Source organism: Physeter macrocephalus, chromosome 20, assembly GCF_002837175.3.
Source record: "Physeter macrocephalus isolate SW-GA chromosome 20, ASM283717v5, whole genome shotgun sequence".
NCBI lineage: Eukaryota > Metazoa > Chordata > Mammalia > Artiodactyla > Physeteridae > Physeter > Physeter macrocephalus.
Genome location: NC_041233.1, coordinates 6,048,828 through 6,068,766, shown reverse-complemented (window position 1 = coordinate 6,068,766; position 19,939 = coordinate 6,048,828). Strand labels below are relative to the sequence as shown.

The following is a 19,939-nucleotide window of genomic DNA, read 5'->3' as shown; positions in this document are numbered from 1 at the left end:
TGCTCTCCACGAACACTAGGAATGTGCTCCCGCCTTCCCGGTCGCAGCCCGGGAGGAGAGCTCGCTGCTCGCTCCCACTCCAATGCCTGGGGCTGGCGTGGTCATCCCTACATTTCCCGTTACTTAGCAACGTCCCGGTAAAGGGAGACAATGCCCTGTGCATCTTTACGGGTATTAAGCATTTCTCCTTTCACTGCCCCCCTTGGGGGGCGGGTATACTGTGTATTCTTTGGTGATGGACGGCAACCGGCCGCGCCTAGCCGAGTTGGTCCACGGAGCTAAGCCGCTGGCAAGGATGAAGACGCCAGAGGTCGAGGTCCCCGAAGCCCGCGAGGACCACGGCCCCAACACCCCACCGTCCCCCCTCATCTCCCCTCCTCCAGCCCCTGGGCGACGCGCGTCCCAGGCGGAAAGCTGGGCCGGGCGGGGGCGCGGGGTCGGGGATGGGAGACTAGGGGCGCGGGGAGTGCGGGAGCCCCGGTGACGCACCAGTGACGTCGACGGCGGCGGGCGGGATTTCCCGGCCCCTCCCGGCCCCTCCCAGGCGCCCGGCGAGACCCTGCTGCGGAGTGCGCGCGACCGGAGTGGACGCGAGAAGGCGGGGGTCGGCGACACGCGCTCTGCACCCGCCGGACCCGGACGCACGCCTGGAGCCCAGCACGGGGTGTGCCGAGCAAACAAAGTACCCGGCAGCTGGGGGACCGCACTCGCCAGCGGGGCGCGGGCTCGCCCACCTGCACCCGGCGCTCGGCCTCACGTGGCCTTTCCCCTGCCCGGGCCTGGAGGCACGGGGCGGGGCGGGGCGGGGCGCGGAGGGGCGGGGCTGTGACGCGGCGCGGAGACCCCGGGGGCGGCGCGCTGCGCGAGGCGCGCGTTTCCACCGCCTCCCCGTCCGCGCCCAGGCGCGGGAGCCCGATCGCCGAGCCCGAGCCGGAGCCCGCCCAGCCCTGCGCCCGGATTGAGGGGCGATGCCGTTCGGTCTGGCCAACCCCCTCGAGCACCGCTCCGGAGACAAAGCCAGCGCGTGAGCGGCGCCCTCGGCCCGGGTAAGTGCCGGCCGGGGCGTGTCGGTGGGGAACGAGAGGCACCGTCCTTCTCCGGCGAGCTCGGGGCGAGCCAGAGACAAAAGGGAAACTCGGGCGGGACGGTCTCTGGAACTGGCGAGACGGTTCTGGTGCCTGCGTCTTCCTGCAGCTGTCCGCGGAAGCTCGCGAAACGAATACCTGTGATCGGCTTGGCCGCCCGCGGCGACCCCGGCCTGCGCGGCGCCCGCACAGGTGGGCATCCTCGGCGGCCCGGCGCCGGCGCGTGCGGGGGCTCCTCGAAGCCAGGATCCTCCGCCGAGCCCTTGGGAAACCAGAGCGCAGGTTTGGACAGACAGCTCGGAACGTCTGAGGGGTCTCCTGGGGGTCGGGGTCGCCCGATCTCCCCGGCTCGAGGCGGGGGAGGCCTCTGGGGACCCCTTTTTCGTATGTAGGTCACGGCAGTTCGCTCTTGTCTCGGCAGGGGCGTCCCCCGTTGGGGAGCGCCGTAATGGGAGGCACGGAGTGGCTAGTTGGTCATTTTATTTGGAGAAATGCTTTGGGCCTGAAGAAGCCCTCTTGATTCCCCAGCACCCGGGACACCTGCCTCGGGAACAGTTCGGGCGGCGGCAGTGGACGGAGGGGCGACGGTTTGTTCCCCCCTTATGGCGTCTGTCCCCGAGTCTGGTGCTGAAATGGGCTGCGCTCGCAGCGCGCGCACCCAACGGCATTGGGGGAGCTTAGGTTTAATTTTTAAAATTACCTTGGAAATAAAAACAAGAGGGTGGGATGGGGCGGTGGACAGAGGTGTGACTGGAGAAGACTTCTTAATTTAAAAACAAGGAGGACTTATTTCTGTGTGTCTTGAGCTAGGGTGTTAGGAAATGCAGAAATGGTAAAGTTTGATCAAGTGATAAGTGGATCCTGGACACGGGTTCTCCCACCCTCTTCCCCGCTCCCCACCGGCGCCTGTTTTCTTCTGTCTCTGTTGCCTCCCAGGACTGTAAAAGGCTGGCACAGGGCCGGCTGGGCTGCGCTGGTGTTTCCCATTAAACCGTGTCAGTCTCATCATCTGCTCACGAGTTCTAACGGTGGTGCTTCCTTCTCATGGTGCGACAGGAAAATTCAGTGGCAGATGCCTCAGAGAGGCAGGGAGGGGACCCGGGCCCTTTGGGGGGTCAAGAAGCCAGCTTCTTGATCCTTTGGGGAAATCCTTTTCCTGGTTTCTGCATGCTGAGGGGGAAGGAGGCATCCGCCATCTGATCTGGCCCAGTTCCCTACTGTGGGAACAGCCGAGGTGATAAATGGAAAGCCTTTTTCAATCCTGAGAAACAAGACACGGTACACTGTAAACTGTGAATTATTTTTGAAGTATGGGGTTGGCTGCATTATCAGTCATGATGAGACATGGATATAGCTGGGCATAAGTAGTAGGCGTTAATGTAAGGTGTATTGTGATGCTTTGCTAGTTAATGAGTAGCCGCACCATGGGGTTATTAGGCTGAAATGACTATTTAGGACAATGGGCTTCCTGTTTTCTCCTCCGCCCACACATGGCTCCTATCCCTCAGCCTCCTTAACGTAAAATTGTTCAGAGGAAGCCTCTAGAAGATGTTTGGGCAGCTGAGAAAAAAAGCAGTGCAAAAGGGTCAGTCCAGTGGTGCTATGATTGGCCGGGCAATCGCCTTTGCCGTTTCTCGTGCAAGTTGATGGTGGAGAAACGAGGAAAAAGCTTTTCCTGTATTCATCTTACAGTTTTTAAAGCCAAAATGACAGTCCCTGAAGCCCTCCAAATCTCAGTATGTTCTTCGAAATGGTGGACCATCCCGTGGGAACTGGACACTGTCCTCTTGTCCCCCTGGTTCCCAGGGAAGCTAGTGCCTGGCAGCTGTCTCAGGAGGATGGGGTTGAGCTTACGAGTGGTTATGAATAATGTCATCTCTCTCACACACGCACACACTGACTCACCACATAAATACTCCTTGCTGAGGAAAGCAGCCAAATGGCTGAGAAAAGACTGAAGTCTACTAGAAGAATCCTTCTCATTTATTTATAGTCACATACCACTGTCACATTTTTCTTACCTTGTCTGATTTTTTGTTCTAGTTGAAGAAGGGAGAATGCCTAATAATGCAATGCATTTTAGTAGATTGACCTTTTTTCTTCATGAAATTTTGAAACAGTGTCTTTAAGATATTACCTGATTTGTTCTCAGAACACCTTTATGAGAATTTACTATCAATATTATCTAATCTTGCAGATTATTCCCGTTTTTTTTTTTCACTCTAGACATATTCAGGCTTCCAGAGGACTATTATTCAGGTAGAGAAATTGTTCATCAGTTTTCTTAAGCCAGAAACTGAAATTTAACTTCTTTCATGCACCAAAAATACTACCAAAATATCCTTTCAACAGTAGCCAGCAAAGGAATTTTAATTGAAAATCGGAGAAGCTGAATGAGTGTCAGAAGAGAAAAACAGGGAGATCAATTATAGTATAGAAATTAATGTAATACTACTGAAAGGTTTTAACTAGCTGGTTGAAGCCACATGAAGAATAAACCAAATATCTTTAAAAAAATGATCAGAAGTGAAAACATGCAAATGAAATTTCCATTTAGGGAAGGAAGTAGAAGCAAGAAGTACTGCTGGAAGAAGGAAAATTACTGCAGAGAAAACAATGGGTACTTAAAGAGCTCCATTCAACAAGCTAGCTGGAGCATTCCAAATCACTTTAATTGTCAAGGAGCTTTTGTTAGGTCAAATGGCAGCTGGCGTGCCATCAGTTTTTCTGGTGGAACTTGGCAAACAAAATGGCAGGTCCTGGGACTTCCCTGGTGCCTCAGTGGTTAAGAATATGCCTGCCAATGCAGGGACACAGGTTCGAGCCCTGGTCCGGGAAGATCCCACAGGCCGCGGAGCAACTAAGCCTGTGCGCTGCAGCTACTGAGCCTGTGCTCTAGAGCCCGCGAGCCACAACTACTGAGCCCGTGCGCCACAACTACTGAGCCTGCGAGCCACAACTACTGAAGCCTGCACACCCAGAGCCCGTGCTCCGCAACAAGAGAAGCCACCCAATGAGAAGCCCGCGCACCGCAACGAAGGGTAGCCCCCGCTCGCCGCAACTAGAGAAAGACTGCACGCAGCAACAAAGACCCAACACAGCCAAAAATAAAATGTAAATTAATTAATTAATTTTTTAAAAAGTCAGGTCCTCTGCAGATGGGGGAGCGCGGGGTGTGTTGAGGATATGGTGCTTCTGGAATGGGCCCTGGGTGTGGAGAAGCTACTCTGTCCCTGAAGCCCTGAGGTTCCCAGGTATCTGCAAGTGAGTCACCAGTGGCCCAGCCTAGGAGGACCAGACAGCAGAGGAAGCAGCGGGCAACGGGGTGGAGGGAGAGCCAGGCTTCACCTGGATGCCCCTCGTGGATGAGCTCATTTAATCCTCCCAGCGTACCTGGAAGGTTTCTCTTCAGCAAAACAAAAAAAAGAACAGTGTCTGTAGTGTCCTTTTTATCCAGGGGTATTCTGGCAGGGTGCTTGTGGTGGGTGGTGACTTTTTTAACTAACCAAGGAAACGCATATACCAATGGGAGGCAGCTATTGAGATGCGTGGAAGAGACCCACCCCCAGGGACTGCACTTGGGCTCCCTTCCCAAAGACGAAGATTTGTTCCTCTCACTTCTTAGAGTTCTCAAACCATTTCTCCCTGGGCAGCTGGGTTGACTCTCTAGTGGGACATCTGCTGTGAGGCTGAGGAAGTAGATAGAGGAGACAGAAGATAGAAGAAATGGTGCTTTGTGACCACCTAGAGGGGTGGGATAGGGCGGGTGGGAGGGAGGGAGACGCAAGAGGGAGGGGATATGGGGATATATGTATATGTATAGCTGATTCACTTTGTTATAAAGCAGAAACTAACACACCATTGTAAAGCAGTTATACTCCAATAAACATGCTAAGAAAAACAAACACAAAAAACAAAACAAAAAAATTTTTAAATTTAAAAAAAAATTAAAAAAAAAAACCGAAAAACAAAAACCATCCCTCTGGGGCCCAAGTCACCCTCTCTGCCCCATCAAACTCATGCACGCCGCGGAGCAGTGGCCCTCCACCCAGTAACCGGGCGCGAGCTGCGCTTTCTGCTTTTCTCATTCGTCCCTGTGCTTCCTCCTGGTGCTCCTGTGTGACTTGCAGCTCTGGGGCCTTCTCTGCCAACCCCTCCCCAAGGTCGCCACCAAAGGAAGAGGGGCAGGACGGGACGATAGCAATAGAAAGAAGGAAAACATTTAAAATTGTTTCCAAAATTCTTATTAGCACACCTTTACAGTTGCAGCAAAAGGGGTTACCGTCAAAAATACATGTGCCCCCATAGCCCCACCACCCGAATTCAAGTGTAATTACTCCTTCCGGTGTTTTATCACACAAATATGTAAAATTGAGAGATTTTCACCAAAACAGTACACAAGTATAAAGGTCCAAGTAGGAGAAACGGAATTAGAAAACAGGAAGGAAAGAGCAAGGGAATATTGAGAGGGGGTAGAAAGCAGAGCAAGGTAGGGGATTGCTGAGGACAGTCTGTTACAAGTAGGTTATTTTCCATGATGGCCCCTCGGACTCTGTGGCTCAGGTTCTGGACGCTGTGGGAGAGGCAGAGACAGGGATGGCAGACGGTGGTGTCAGGACCCTCACATCCTGGAGGGACCCCCTTTTTATCTGTGGGACCCACTATCACAGTGGCCTCCACCTTCCCATCTTTCCTTACCTGTGTGAGGGTCCAGGCATATCCAAGAATTGGAATCCTCCTCCGGCGTGTTTTTCCAGCCGAATTTGGGCAGGCATCTGTCCTGTTGCTGTGTAGTACCTGCTATGCATACCCTTTATGGAAACTGTAGGAGAGGAAAAAAATTTCTCCTCTACCTTCTTATGTTCTGTGCCTGGGGCCTGGGAATTAAACTGAGGACAGGCAAGAATAACAAGAGAAGAGAGCCAGATTAACAGGGGAAAAGGTTTATTATGCATGTGCACAGGACCTTCCCAGGAAAGAAGAGCAAACCCAAAGAATCGGTTAGGCTTGAGAGCTATGTGCCATTTTAACAAAGGGACAGAGTTGTGGGAAAGTGACAAGACAAAGAAAAAGGGCTTTGAGTTTCCAGGGGTGGTAGATTTGGGGAAGGTAAGTATGTGGCGAAAACTAATGGCAGATAAGGGTTATTTTATTTGTGTGGGTTTATTTGTGCAGGCCCGTCTAGGTGGTGTCTTTCTCCAGTGATACTGGTTGTTTTCCTCCTCCTGGGTGATGGGAGGGGAAAACACCTTCACAAAGGGAAATTTATATCCTGCTTTTAGGTAGAAAGGGGGAGGCCAGAGAGTTCCTCCCGTGTCAGCTGTTTTCTAATTGCCTTCAGCTCAAAATAATCCTTATGCTAAGGTGGCATATTTTGGGGTGGTGTGTTCTGACCCCCTTCAGAATTTCCAGCAAAGTCTAGAGCCCAAAACTGGTGGCCTGCTAAACCGGTGTGAGTAATCCCTCTTCGCTTTTAGTCTCTGTTCCTCAATCTCGGGAAAGATCTGTTTTCTCTGTGCCCCAGTGGACTTCACTTACAACCCAGGGGCTCCAACTGGTCTGCAGATGCTTATTTAGCCCCTGACGCCTGTGGGACCACACGGACAAGGGAGGGTCGCATCTTGGTTAAGGAGACAGATTACTTAAGTGTGTAAGTGTATGTTTGATGGTATATATGGGGGAAGCAAATGTTGCAGGGATGTAGAGACACAGTCAGGCTTCTGAAGTTTTAAGGGCTGTGTGGCCAGGAAGGGATGATGGAACTTGAGTGGAGATTTCCAAAGCGTTGAACCTCAAGGGAAGTAACACAGGGAAGCTGACCGTGATAGCAGGCACCACATTCTTTCTGGAGCAGGGTGAGGCGTAGATACATAAATCGGCCTTCGTCGGCATCCCGTATTCTCTTCTTGCGCTGAATTTTAACTAACAGGGACAGGGTCACCGGAGTCTTCTGCTGACTTAGACCTTTGGGTACCTGGGTGACCCCACTACCCTGTCCCTGTCTCTGAGTGGCTTTGCCTCATCTCCCTTGCACGCGGGGTTTGGTGTTTCGGCTCCACTCGGTCGGTCTTGTAGAATCGTGTCTTCTTCTGGCTGTTGCCCACAGACCTTTCTGTGCTCCGTCCGTCTGTCCACATTGCAGCGAGTGTGAGCACTGCCACCACTCTGCCATGTCTCCATGTCCTCAGAACTGCTAAGAGGAGGTTAGAGAAAAGCACAGTGTGTCCTGCACGGGGCGGGGTGGAGGGGGACCAGCCCTGACACCCGCCGCCCATTACATACTCTAATGGGTCAAAGTCCTCTGAACTCCCCGGTTCCTCTCCAAACCCTCTCCTTGTGCTAGAATCTGTTTTAGTAAATAGCGTCTGAGATAAGTCAATCGTTCGCCTGGACCCAGGCGTGTTTTCTTTGTCATGGGATTTGTCACCGCTGAGTTCTCCCGACCCTCACCGTGACCAGCCTTCCCAGGGTGGTCAGCCTTTCTCCGCTTTTCCTGTGCGTTGCTGCCGCAAACCACGTTCAGCACGCTCGGGTCTCCAGCAGGCCCCGGAAAGCCGAGTCCCATGTTTGAATCCAGACAAACGAGAAAGGGCTCTCTAAGCAAGAGTGACCAGCCTGTGTGAAGGCTCAGAGTTAGGAAAGTGCGGCGAGGAGAGGGGAAAGGGCAGATCAGAGCCCGGTTAGGAAGGCGCATGAGTGACATATGGAAGAGGCTTTCGTAGGAGGAATGGGGATCCAGGGCAGGTGTTAAAGCAGCTGCAGGATTTCGCAGGTCCCAGCCTTGGCGCCCTGTGCCCTGTGCCTGCCGTGCAGGGTGAGTCACGGGAGCGAGCGGGAGGGAGAGGGCGGGGGAGCTGGGAGGTGCATCTAGGTGAGCAGAAATCTGGCTGGAGACAGAGCCAGAGCTGCTTGTACCCAGGTGAAGCCAGGGGGTGGGTGACACTGCCCACCTGGGGGGTGGGGTCCAAGGGAAGCCAAGTAGGGAGGCCTCAGAGAACAGATACAAAGTTTGGGGCAGAACAAAAATGATTCTGTAGAATGTGCATGCTCTTTGCAATGCAAGTTCTCATGTTTGGAAGTCCCTTAAAAGGGACCCCCTGCCCAGCAGTCCCTGAGGCTGCTCAGCCCGCCAGTCTCTGCAAAGCACCAGCAAAACCGCCACCACCCCGCTTCCCTGGATGACTCATTCTTTCTGCGTTCAGGCCCTTGCAGCTCTGCTTCTTGTTTATGATTCCTTTGTCCCCCTAACGTGTTACGCACTTGATCCGATGCTGCTCACACCGTTTCTCACCAGTCACTGACGTCGGGGATTACGGTTTCTTAGCCTTCCGTGAGAACGTGTCTCTATCCAGGGGTGAGTCTCTGTTTTATGTTTTTCCCGAACCTCGTGGTCCCCCTCTACCCACCCCCAAGGTCTGGTGGCCCGAGGCAGGAGCTCTGGGCCCTGGCCCAGCTTCACAGTAACCATGGCAACTCACCTAAACCACCCACAGATTGGCCCAGGGCCCCAGGCTAGCTCGGGTTCCCTCTGGTTGTTAGCTGTGAAACACGCCCGCCCCGTGGTGGGGTTTGGGGGTTTGCTGTCTTTCTTTCTTCCTTTTTTTAAACGCACCTTCTACGTGGGAGGGACACAGCAGTGGAAAAGGCAGGCAGTGGACGGGAAACAAAAACATCCCTGCCCTCGTATATGTTTTAGTAGAGGCATCACACCATAATGATAAGTCAGAAAATCAAAAGTAATTTAAATAAGCAAATAAATAAGCATTTGACAGTATAATCAGTGCTTGGGAGAAAAATAGAACGAGGACGGGAGATGGGGAATGCCAGGGAAGGGTGTTATGAATTTAAAATGCGCTGCTCATGGAAGGATTACTATGTTGATCCAAGATGAAGGTGAGGAGGTAAATGAACTTACCTGAGCTGTGTGGTGCCAGTGAAAATGGAAGCAGCTGGAAACGTGGTAGACCCACAGGTTATTGATGCTCAGCGGCCTTCCTTGACAGAACAGGGCTTCGTTCCCCTCCTTCCACACTCCCACCGTACAAGGAAGCGGCATTTCCCAAAAGGAGCGTTTGGTAGTGTCAACTGAAAAAAAATGCACAGCGTGAGAGTTGAGAATTATGTTTTATTCGATGGATTTACTGAGGACTTAAGCCCAGGACACAGCCTCTCAGATCTCTCTGAGGAACCGCTCTGAAAAGGTAAGGGAGGACCAAGGCTATACAGGAGTTTCTGCAACAAAGACCAGGTAGTCGGAACATCAAAAGATTACTGTGAATTAAAGAAAACCAGATATCTCAGGTTAATGAATTTAGCACTTTTCTTCGTATGGGCAGATGCAAGAGTCTGGGCTCACTGAAATCATTCCTTTGATATGCGCCGTAACTCTAGGGTCAGTATCCTGCTTTTCTCCATCCTGAAACCCTTCACGGCTGTGGGGGTGACTGCGGTGGCTGCTGGTTTGATGGTCGCAACATCCTTTGTTTGCTGATACGGCAGGTGACATTCTTCATCCTCATCCCCAGCCGTGTAACTCGGGGCAGAGGCAGAGACTCTCAGCAAAATAACACACAGCACAAAGATGTCTCTCACTCCAGAACAGCCTGTGTTGTGGACACCCCACCCATCCAGAGACTGGACCAATGGGCCAAGCAGCTCCTGATGTACCAGGCTCCAGATAGAGCCTGGTACCGGGGAGTTTGACCCATCCCAGAGCCCTCCAGAGGGTGCCCTGAGAGGCTGGATCAAAGACCTGCACGTCTTGAAGATCTGGGGGCTCGCTAGAGTAGAGAGACCACCCTCAGGTCCACTCTTCTGCGGGCCTGGGTGGGTTAGGGGACACGGCTCTGTAAGAAGGGTTCCATATGTTCTGGATGCGTGGCCTGCCTTGTTCACAGTAAGTTTGCTTAATGATGAGCTGCACTGGCTGTTCCTTCCATTTTTACACACCTGTTTAGGGAACCATTTATTTGTAGCACAGTCTGTCTATAAAATTCAGGGTAGATCCATCCGTGGTTTCCACCTGGCTGCATAACAGAATCGCTTCGGGTAGTTTTCGGAAATAACTGCTTTCTTGCCTCACCCCTGGACGTTCTGATTCAGCAGGTCTGGGCTAGAGCCTGGGACTGTGTTTTGAGTTTTACGAACCACGGAACCAGGTGATTTCTGTGGGTCTTTCTGCCTTGTGTCTGATCACCCCCAACCTGCCCAAGCGTCGTGGAGCCTGTTTCCCACGCAGGTCCCTCCCGCCCACCTGCAGCCCTGAGACGCGACTCCCAGCAAACGCCGCCTGGCTGCCACGCGTGCTGGAGCCCAGGTCTCCCTTCCAGGATGAACGCATGCATCTGTCGTCCCTGCATTTCATGCGAGAGCCTCCTCGATGGGGAAACCAGCTACTCTCCCTGAATAACTGCCCCCACGCAGAGCACGATGACCTTGGGACACAGACATTCCCTCCACAGTTCCCCTCCCGCAGGGGGCAGCAGCACCCCGTGGTCTGGAGCACCCTGCAGGTTGCACCCTTGTTTGCTGTGGAGTCAGGAGGGACCCTTGGTTGTTGATGAGACATGTGAAGGCTGCTGCGTGCCACGTGCCGGGGGTCTGGACGCAGAGATCAGGAGAAGGCATCCCAGCTCTTGAGGAATTTACGATCTAGCGAGACAGGCAGATGATTATAACACCACAGGGAACTAAGAACAGGTCCCCTCGATCACAAATCTAGCCTAGGTCATGGAAGGCTTCCAGAAGGGTCTCAGGATTTGGCCAGGTGAAAGGGTTGGGGCAGAGCCAGTGAGTGGTGGAGGCTTTCCAGGCTGAGACTTCCTGCTTGAGCAAATAATAGTAATAATAGTCGCAAACATTTATTGAGTGCTTACTATTATACATGGCAGACTATAAGTGCCTTCTATTATACTACGTATTTATTCCTTGATAACTGTTGTGTTAGGAAAAATAATCCCCCCCCCCAAAGATGGCCACACTCAAATACCTAGAACCTATGAATCTGTTAGCTTAAGGGTAGAAGAGGTTTTGCAGATAAGAGTAAGAATCTTGAGGTGGGGGAATTAGTGTGGATTGTTTGGTGGGCCCAATGTAATCACAAGTATCTTTATTAGAGGAGGGTAGAAGTGTCTGAGAGATTGAAGGTGTCATGGTGCTGGCCTTGAAAGTAGAGGAAGGCCACAAGCAGGGAATGGAGGTGGCCTCTGGAAGCTGGAAAAGGCCAGGAAATGTTACCAAACTCAGTTCAGTTGCTCACCACTCAAAAACAAATAATCGAGAGGCAAGTGTTGGTGAAAAGGAAAGTTGTTCTAATCAGAAAAGCCAGCGATCTGGGGAGAAGGTGGACTCATGTCCGAGACCAACTCCGAAGATTCTGCTCAGCATGACGATTCTTGGAAAGGGGAAACAATCTCAGTTAATCATTAAGGTAGGAGGTCAGATTCTTCATCGTTTTTGTTTTTTTCAGGTTTAATTTTATTTATATTTGGCTGTGTTGGGTCTTCGTTGCTGTGTGCGGGCTTTCTCTAGTTGCGGCGAGCGGGGGCTACTCTTCGTTCTGGTGCGCGGGCTTCTCATTGCGGTGGCTTCTCGTTGCGGAGCACGGACTCTAGGCACGCGGGCTTCAGTCGTTGCAGCACGCGGGCTCAGTAGTTATGGCTCACGGGCTCTAGAGCGCAGGCTCGGTAGTTGTGGCACACGGGCTTAGTTGCTCTGCAGCATGTGGGATCTTCCCGGACCAGGGCTCGAACCCGTGTCCCCTGCATTGGCAGGCAGATTCTTAGCCACCGCACCACCAGGGAAGTCCCCTCGTCATTTTTCCATTGCTAGCAGACTGCTGACTTCCCCTGATCTTCCTTTGGATGCTGTCTTGCCTGCCTAGTTCACCTACCTGCACATTTGCTAAGGGGGAAGCTGGGGGTACAGAGTCAGTCATTCTTTAACTACTTAATTCTTCATTCTCATGCCTTTTAATCCAGGAAAGGGATCAACAGGTTAGGTAAGGCATTGTGTATGTTCAGGAGAGCAGAACTCAGGAGGCAGGTTGAATGTTACCGAGTGATCTCATTTCTATAAGGTTTGAGGGGAACAGAAATGGGCAAACAGGAAAGGGACAAAAGAGCTGCTTATAGAAACATTCTCCCCCAGAGCCTCCCCCAGCAGCCCTCCTGATGCTGTGGAGTTCCAAACTCCAGCACTATAAAATCATAAATTTGTGTTGCTTTAAGCCATGAGTTTGTGGTAATTCATTGCAGCAGCGATAGGAAACGAATACAGCCATTACTTTTTCCATCTTGCCGCTGAAGAAACCAAGAGGTTAAGTAACCCGCCCAAAATTGCATAGCAAGTAAGAAGTAAATCCAGGATCCAAAATTCATCTCTCTGGCCTCAGATCCTGCGGTTACTTGTCCACTTTCATTTCTCTCCTGCCTGTCAGAGGTTAAAAAGCATCATGGCCCCTGGAGGTTGTCAGAGGAGATAGCTTTTCTCCGCTCTATGATGGTTTTTACACTCCTTCTTGGCTGAGTGGTTAAGGACAGACTCGGGTTAAGCACAGCATCCTTATGCATTTAAAATTCTCCTGTCTTCAGACATCTCTTCCTACCTCGTAATTCCTTTATTCATTCATTCTAACTCATTTTCTCTCTCATATGAAACATCCCCTATCCCTCTATCTTTGACTGAAATAAGTGGTGAGAGGAATTTTAAGGCAGGGTTATAGGTTTTTGTTTTTTTTTTTTTAATATTAAGAACAATAAGCATTACTTGAAACCACAACTCCAGATACATCTGCTTCACTTACATTCCAGGTATTTTACAGGCTGTGCTTAGATTTCCAAAGGAGCAATAGCTAACATTTTGGAATTTGCTCAAAGCATTCATGTCCCCTGTCCACTTGATCGTTTCAGAAATGCTGGGAGGATGTTTATCCCCATGTTTCAATGAGGAAACTAAGGCTCAAAGAAGTTCGATGTGCGGAATTCCCTGGCAGTCCAGTGGTTAGCACTCTGCACTTTCACTGCTGAGGGTGCAGGTTCAATACCTGGTCAGGGAACCAAGATCCCACAAGCTGTGCGGTGCAGCCAAACTGGAAAAAAAAAAAAAAAGTTCAGTGTGGCCAAGGCACACAGCAGAGCCAGGATGGAAGCTCTGGGCCTCCACACTTTCTCTGTTGTGTTCTTTTGCCTCTTAAAGGAAAAAAAGTTGACCCAAAACATCCTTACAAGGAAATAGGATGCCAGATTCCAGGTCAGATGTGCCCCTTTCAAGTGTAGAAGTAAGATGCTGGGGTATCCACACCATCCCCTCTCTCCGTGTTTCTGACTTTTTCCATCTTGCCGCTGAAGAAACCAAGAGGTTAAGTAACCCGCCCAAAATTGCATAGCAAGTAAGAAGTAAATCCAGGATCCAAAATTCATCTGTCTGGCCTCAGATCCTGCGGTTACTTGTCCACTTTCATTTCTCTCCTGCCTGTCAGAGGTTAAAAAGCATCATGGCCCCTGGAGGTTGTCAGAGGAGATAGCTTTTCTCCGCTCTATGATGGTTTTTACACTCCTTCTTGGCTGAGTGGTTAAGGACAGACTCGGGTTAAGCACAGCATCCTTATGCATTTAAAATTCTCCTGTCTTCAGACATCTCTTCCTACCTCGTAATTCCTTTATTCATTCATTCTAACTCATTTTCTCTCTCATATGAAACATCCCCTATCCCTCTATCTTTGACTGAAATAAGTGGTGAGAGGAATTTTAAGGCAGGGTTATAGGTTTTTGTTTTTTTTTTTTTTTAATATTAAGAACAATAAGCATTACTTGAAACCACAACTCCAGATACATCTGCTTCACTTACATTCCAGGTATTTTACAGGCTGTGCTTAGATTTCCAAAGGAGCAATAGCTAACATTTTGGAATTTGCTCAAAGCATTCATGTCCCCTGTCCACTTGATCGTTTCAGAAATGCTGGGAGGATGTTTATCCCCATGTTTCAATGAGGAAACTAAGGCTCAAAGAAGTTCGATGTGCGGAATTCCCTGGCAGTCCAGTGGTTAGCACTCTGCACTTTCACTGCTGAGGGTGCAGGTTCAATACCTGGTCAGGGAACCAAGAGCCCACAAGCTGTGCGGCGCAGCCAAACTGAAAAAAAAAAAAAAAGTTCAGTGTGGCCAAGGCACACAGCAGAGCCAGGATGGAAGCTCTGGGCCTCCACACTTTCTCTGTTGTGTTCTTTTGCCTCTTAAAGGAAAAAAAGTTGACCCAAAACATCCTTACAAGGAAATAGGATGCCAGATTCCAGGTCAGATGTGCCCCTTTCAAGTGTAGAAGTAAGATGCTGGGGTATCCACACCATCCCCTCTCTCCGTGTTTCTGGGGCCCCGCCCTGCTGGAGGGGATGCATCAGATCCCTGGGCCTTTGCCATGAGAGTGTCACGTGCGATAGTTTAGTTGAGACTCCCTAGTATCTCAGGGCACAGGCGGGAGTCCTGATAAGGACCCACAGTGACGTGCAGGTTGCTGCAGGCCTGGGCTCCCAGTGGGACGAGGACAAAGGCTTCAGGTCTGCTTCTCAGTGCTCACTGCTCTCCTTACACATGGGCCCCCCAAGGCCCCTCGGTGGTCCTGTCCTGCTCACCTCCCCTCTGTCAACACAGGGGGCCCAGGGACAGGTCAGTCCTGGCCTTTCTCTGTTCTCTTTCTAGGTGCCTTTGGGGGCCTCCCATAGATGAGAGACCCCTTCCTACAAATCAAGAGTTGGGCACCCAAAACTTCTTCCTGAGGAGGGCTCTCAGAGCTTACTTTGGAAGAGAAAAGCAGAGTGCCTGTAAACTTTCCCTTTCTGCTCTAACAATCCTAGTTCCCCTGGAGGCAACATGGATGCCTCTGGCCGGCTGAGAAGGGCTAGGTACAGGGAAGCGTGGAGAAGAAGCACAGACCAAAGTGGCAGGATATTCTCTCTCTACACCGAAGTCTGGACTCACCTGTTCAGGGAAAGGAAGGACCCTCAGTGTCCCCCAGATGGAGGTGAAAGAAGAGGTCCCTGGCTTGCTACCTGGGCTGTGTGGTGATGCCGGATGCTCACCACTAACCGGCTGGTGAAAGGAAGTTAAGGCGGTTAAGTTACTTGCCCTCCGCCAGCCCTCAGCTTCCTCAAGGTGGTACCCAGAATTACTGCAAGAGGTCTCTGAATCCAGGTCTGCACCAGGAGCCCTGTGGAGACTGAATGCAGGGTGCTGTGCTTTTGTATAGAGCTAATTTGCAAGTGTACATAGGCGCCTCTGGGATCAATAAGACAAAAATGAATTTAAGTGTACTGCTGAGTTCTTTAGATCATTTTATGTCTTCGAGTCAATAGATATCAAAAGTACTGCCATAAGGGAAGCTGCATTTTTATTATTATTTTAGAAGGGACCTTATGCTTGAAACCATTGGAACCATGGTCTGTGAAATCCCTTCCATTTCTAATACTCTGGTTCATGAACAGTGTCATGTTATGGTAAATTCTCTAAACATACCAGAAATGTAGTTGCTGTTGACTTCTTCCACATTGCTTGCTGGCTTCAGAGCAGGAAGCCTCTGTAAGCAGCCGTACTCCTTCCACAGGGCATTGAGCGGAGACTTTCCAGGGGATGATGGGTCTTCCCTGTGTAGGTGTAGACTGGCTGTTGGTCCCTCACCATCCCTGGTAAAGTGGAGACTAGTTAGTGGCCAGTGAGACTGACTGACTGTGCCATCATAGGACAACTCCGTCCCCCGCAGCGCTCTCAAGTTTGGAGTCTCCTTCCACCCCCAGGTGATCCTCTTCTTGGACCAGAGCTCCATTTTATCTGCTTCTCAGACTTGGATACTGGTCTCTGCATCCTTCTCTATTTACTTACAGGGACTTTGGGCGTGAGCCGGACCACGTGTACCTTTTCCTTGCTTTTTATAGCCTTTTCTCATTCGACTTTTCCCATCTCAGGTGCCTCTTCACAACAGCTAGTTGACTGCTGGTTAAAAGGAGAAACAGCCAGAGCCAGCCTCCCTGGCAAACTGTCTTGCTCAGAGATGGCTCAGAGCTTTCCCAGCATGGTCCAGCCGTATGGTACAGGAGGAGCTTTTCCTCCATCGGGGTGCTGGCACAGGTCAGATCAGCCCAGCATCTCCTGTGGGCTGTGGCTTCTTTGGCTGCCAGGAAGAGGTGGAATATATCCCTGCTTGCTTCCAGCCCCAGCTCCGCCCATCACCACGGCCACCTCTCCTACTTAGGGACAATTCACCATGAACAGCTACTTTCCTGGGATCATCAGTGGGCTGTTGACAGGTTAATGAAAAACTGGTGTGAGACTGCATCTTTTTTCTTGGAAAATACCCAGATTATTTTTAGGCTTATTTAATGAGTCCTGGTTTTTTGTTTGTTTGTTTCTTTCTTTCATCCACTGCTGCTAACATATGTTCCTCCATGCATAGTTCACTTGAGCCACACAAATCTTTCTGTCTGCAAAGTATGAATAACCACCTTGGAGAAATCCCGTTAATTCGCGTGACAAAGGATCAGCCATGTTAGTGGGTAGCAGCCTTCAACGTCAGTTCTTCCTTCTTCTTTTAAAGACAACTGCCTTTGAGTCGTCATTTGGTCTTAAAGATTCTTCTCCTCTAGAAGGAAAACTACCTTACTGTGTTTTTCTTTCTTTTTTTTTTTTCCAAGATCAAGCCATTAAGTTGTTAACCTAATCTCAAAAAAATCTAACTAGACAAGGTCTAATATTCTACGATTGTGCTGAGTTGTCCTATGGGTTTTGTTCCCACCCGAGGCATTTTACTTGCTTCTTATCTTTTGGGGGTAAGAGCATCATCTTACAAAGGGGAAGACAAATGCAGAGAGACAGAAACTTGCTTGAAGTCATACAAGTCACAAATGGCAGGATGAGAATAGGACAGGCTACCCTTCCTGTCTGGAAAAACACTCTTTTTCTGATTGTTTAAGCTTCTTCTCCAGAATAGGCATCGGGAGCATCTGACTACTTCCCTTGAAGGGGGAATTCTCTCATTTGGTTCTGGCAGCTTGTTCTGCAGCCCAGGTGTTCACACAAAGATGCAAAGTGTCTGAACTCGGCCCCGCCCCTGCACAAGACGCTCTTCATCAACACAGCCTGCCGACCCTCTTCATGTGGTCTTCTGCGCCCTCTCAGGGTTTATTTTAAATTCTTACATGATGTGTTCACAAGGAGGAAGTTTTCTCGTCAGTAAAGTGCCTTCTTGGGGTTAGCTGAGAATTCATCCACACGTCACCACTCCTAGAAGAATTAGAAAAAAGTAAATTATGCCGGATGTGTCAACAGTCGTAAGTCAGAAGTCACTTGAGGGGCTTCCCTGGTGGCGCAGTGGTTGAGAGTCCGCCTGCCGATGCAGGGGACGCGGGTTCGTGCCCCGGTCCGGGAAGATCCCACGTGCCGCGGAGCGGCTGGGCCCGTGAGCCATGGCCGCTGGGCCTGCGCGTCCGGAGCCTGTGCTCCGCAACGGGAGAGGCCGCGACAGTGAGAGGCCCGCGTACCGCAAAACAACCCCAATAATAATAAGAAATAAACCTTGCTCAGGGCTTCCCTGGTGGCGCAGTGGTTGAGAATCCGTCTGCCAGTGCAGGGGACACGGGTTCGATCCCTGGTCCGGGAAGATCCCACAGGCCGCGGGGTAACTAAGCCCGTGCGCCACAGCTACTGAGCTTGTGCTCTAGAGCCCGCGAGCCACAACTTCTGAAGCCCGCACGCCTAGAGACCACGCTCCGCAACAAGAGAGGCCACCGCAGTGAGAAGCCTCTGCGCACCGCAAGGAAGAGTAGCCTTGAGAATCCGTCTGCCAGTGCAGGGGACACGGGTTCGATCCCTGGTCCGGGAAGATCCCACAGGCCGCGGGGTAACTAAGCCCGTGCGCCACAGCTACTGAGCTTGTGCTCTAGAGCCCGCGAGCCACAACTTCTGAAGCCCGCACGCCTAGAGCCCACGCTCCGCAACAAGAGAGGCCACCGCAGTGAGAAGCCTCTGCGCACCGCAAGGAAGAGTAGCCCCCGCTCGCCGCAACTAGAGAAAGCCCGTGCCCAGCAACGAAGACCCACTGCAGCCAAAAATAAGATTAAAAAAAAAAAAAAAAAAAATATATATATATATATATACACACACATATATATTTAAACGTAATGGCTTTATCTGGGCCTCTGCTTTTTCTGGCCTCACATCAACATCTGCCTCACCTGGTTTCTAATTAACTCCCGGCTTGAAAACCAAGCAGGTGTTTGACTTCATCACCTCTCCGTAAAGTAAGTGCCGATTGTGTTCAAAAAGGCATTGCACGGCAGCCTCGGGTCCTGCTCGGTTCTGTCGGTTCCATGGAGTCATTACCTCGAGGGGCCTCTGGCCGCTGGAGGGAGGGTCTGGCACAAAGATTGCAAGGAAGTAAGCCTTCAGAGAGGCAGCCTGGTAATAAATGGCTCATGAGCTAGAGAGCTGGCTGAAGTGCTGAGGCCAGGTGCCCTTAACCGGGTGGGGCTCGTGTGGAAGCCCCAGAATCAAAGGAGGCTGAGGATGCAGAACACAGAAGTGAAGGGAAACGGCGGAAGGGGAGGCTGGGCTTGCAGAGGGGGAGCCATCGTTAAGTGGGGCCCCCGTCTAGTGCCAGGAGTCAGGATGAAGGGGGCTGGTGTGACGCTCTGTCCACAAACTCGGCTGTAGGGGGAAAAGGTGGTTCTTCTAATTTTCCTAGAACTCAACTTCCTCTGAAGTGTGTGTCCCATAGCCAGCAAGGAACTTTTGTCCCAGCCTGGACCGTGGGGTTGCCTCAGGGCTCCCCCAGAGTTTATGTAGAGCCAGGGTGTTGGGAGAGGTGTCTCTCTGGTCCTCAAGGCATCTGTCCACCGGGTGACCAATGAGACACGGTAGCCTGGGATGAGCCCTTGATACCAGTGGCTTTTGGTGGTCTTGGGTCCCACACTCCTCAGGGCTGCCTGTGACCCTCTCTGCCGCAGGGCATCAGGTGGCCATTCTGTGCTGGGGTCTTACCAACCCTTCATGCTCCCCCTAAGAAGGCTTTGCAGCCCCCCTACCACCCAGCAACCCTGGTCCCGGGGGCAGCTCCACTCTTCCTCCTGCTTTTGGCCAAGACATTTCCCCCCTGGCGTGCTGAGTTCTGTATTTCCCACCTCCGAGGCGTAGGCTGTTGGAAGCAAAAGCCAGAAGGACTTTCAGCAGCTGTGTCTGCTTTTTAACCGATCATACCCATCCCTCCATGAAAGGGCAGGTGTAGATTAATGTCTCAAAATGCCTTCCAGTTACATGTGTTTGAAGGTAAAAGATTTGCATTTTCTTTCAGACTTCACTCTACTATGGGTGATCTAGCTTTCCTCCCTAAGGATATTAACACATAGAAGGCTTGCAGTGAAAATTTAAGGAGACCCTGGATCTCAGGGTTGTATAAGTGCGGTGTCACTCTTGCAGGATCCTGAGATGGAGTGCCTCCTTAAATTCTGCACTCTGAGGTGGCTTACTAGTCTCCTGATGGTCCAGGGCCTGCACACAAGCATTGGAAAGGGTGGGAAGGTCAAAAGAATGAGAAGACAAGCCACATACTGGGAGAAAATATTTGCAAAATATATCTGATAAAGGGCTGGTATCCAAAATACATGAAGTACTTTTAAAACTCAACAATGAGAAAACAAACAACGCTATTAAAAATGGGTAAGATGGGGCTTCCCTGGTGGCGCAGTGGTTGCGCGTCCGCCTGCCGATGCAGGGGAACCGGGTTCGCGCCCCGGTCTGGGAGGACCCCACGTGCCGCGGAGCGGCTGGGCCCGTGAGCCGTGGCCGCTGGGCCTGCGCGTCCGGAGCCTGTGC

The 19,939-nt window shown here is 51.2% G+C and overlaps 1 protein-coding gene across 2 annotated transcripts in view; it reads left to right on the top strand.

Moving 5' to 3' along the window:
• Positions 1–890: 890 nt before the first annotated feature.
• The window catches only part of GNG4 (G protein subunit gamma 4), a 71,172-nt gene continuing 52,123 nt past the window's right edge, over positions 891–19,939 (top strand). For both annotated transcript variants that reach the window (XM_028481788.2, XM_024115739.3), the window contains exon 1: positions 891–1,046. The gene's annotated coding sequence lies outside the window, so the exon portion shown is untranslated. The remainder of the gene's footprint in view (positions 1,047–19,939) is intronic.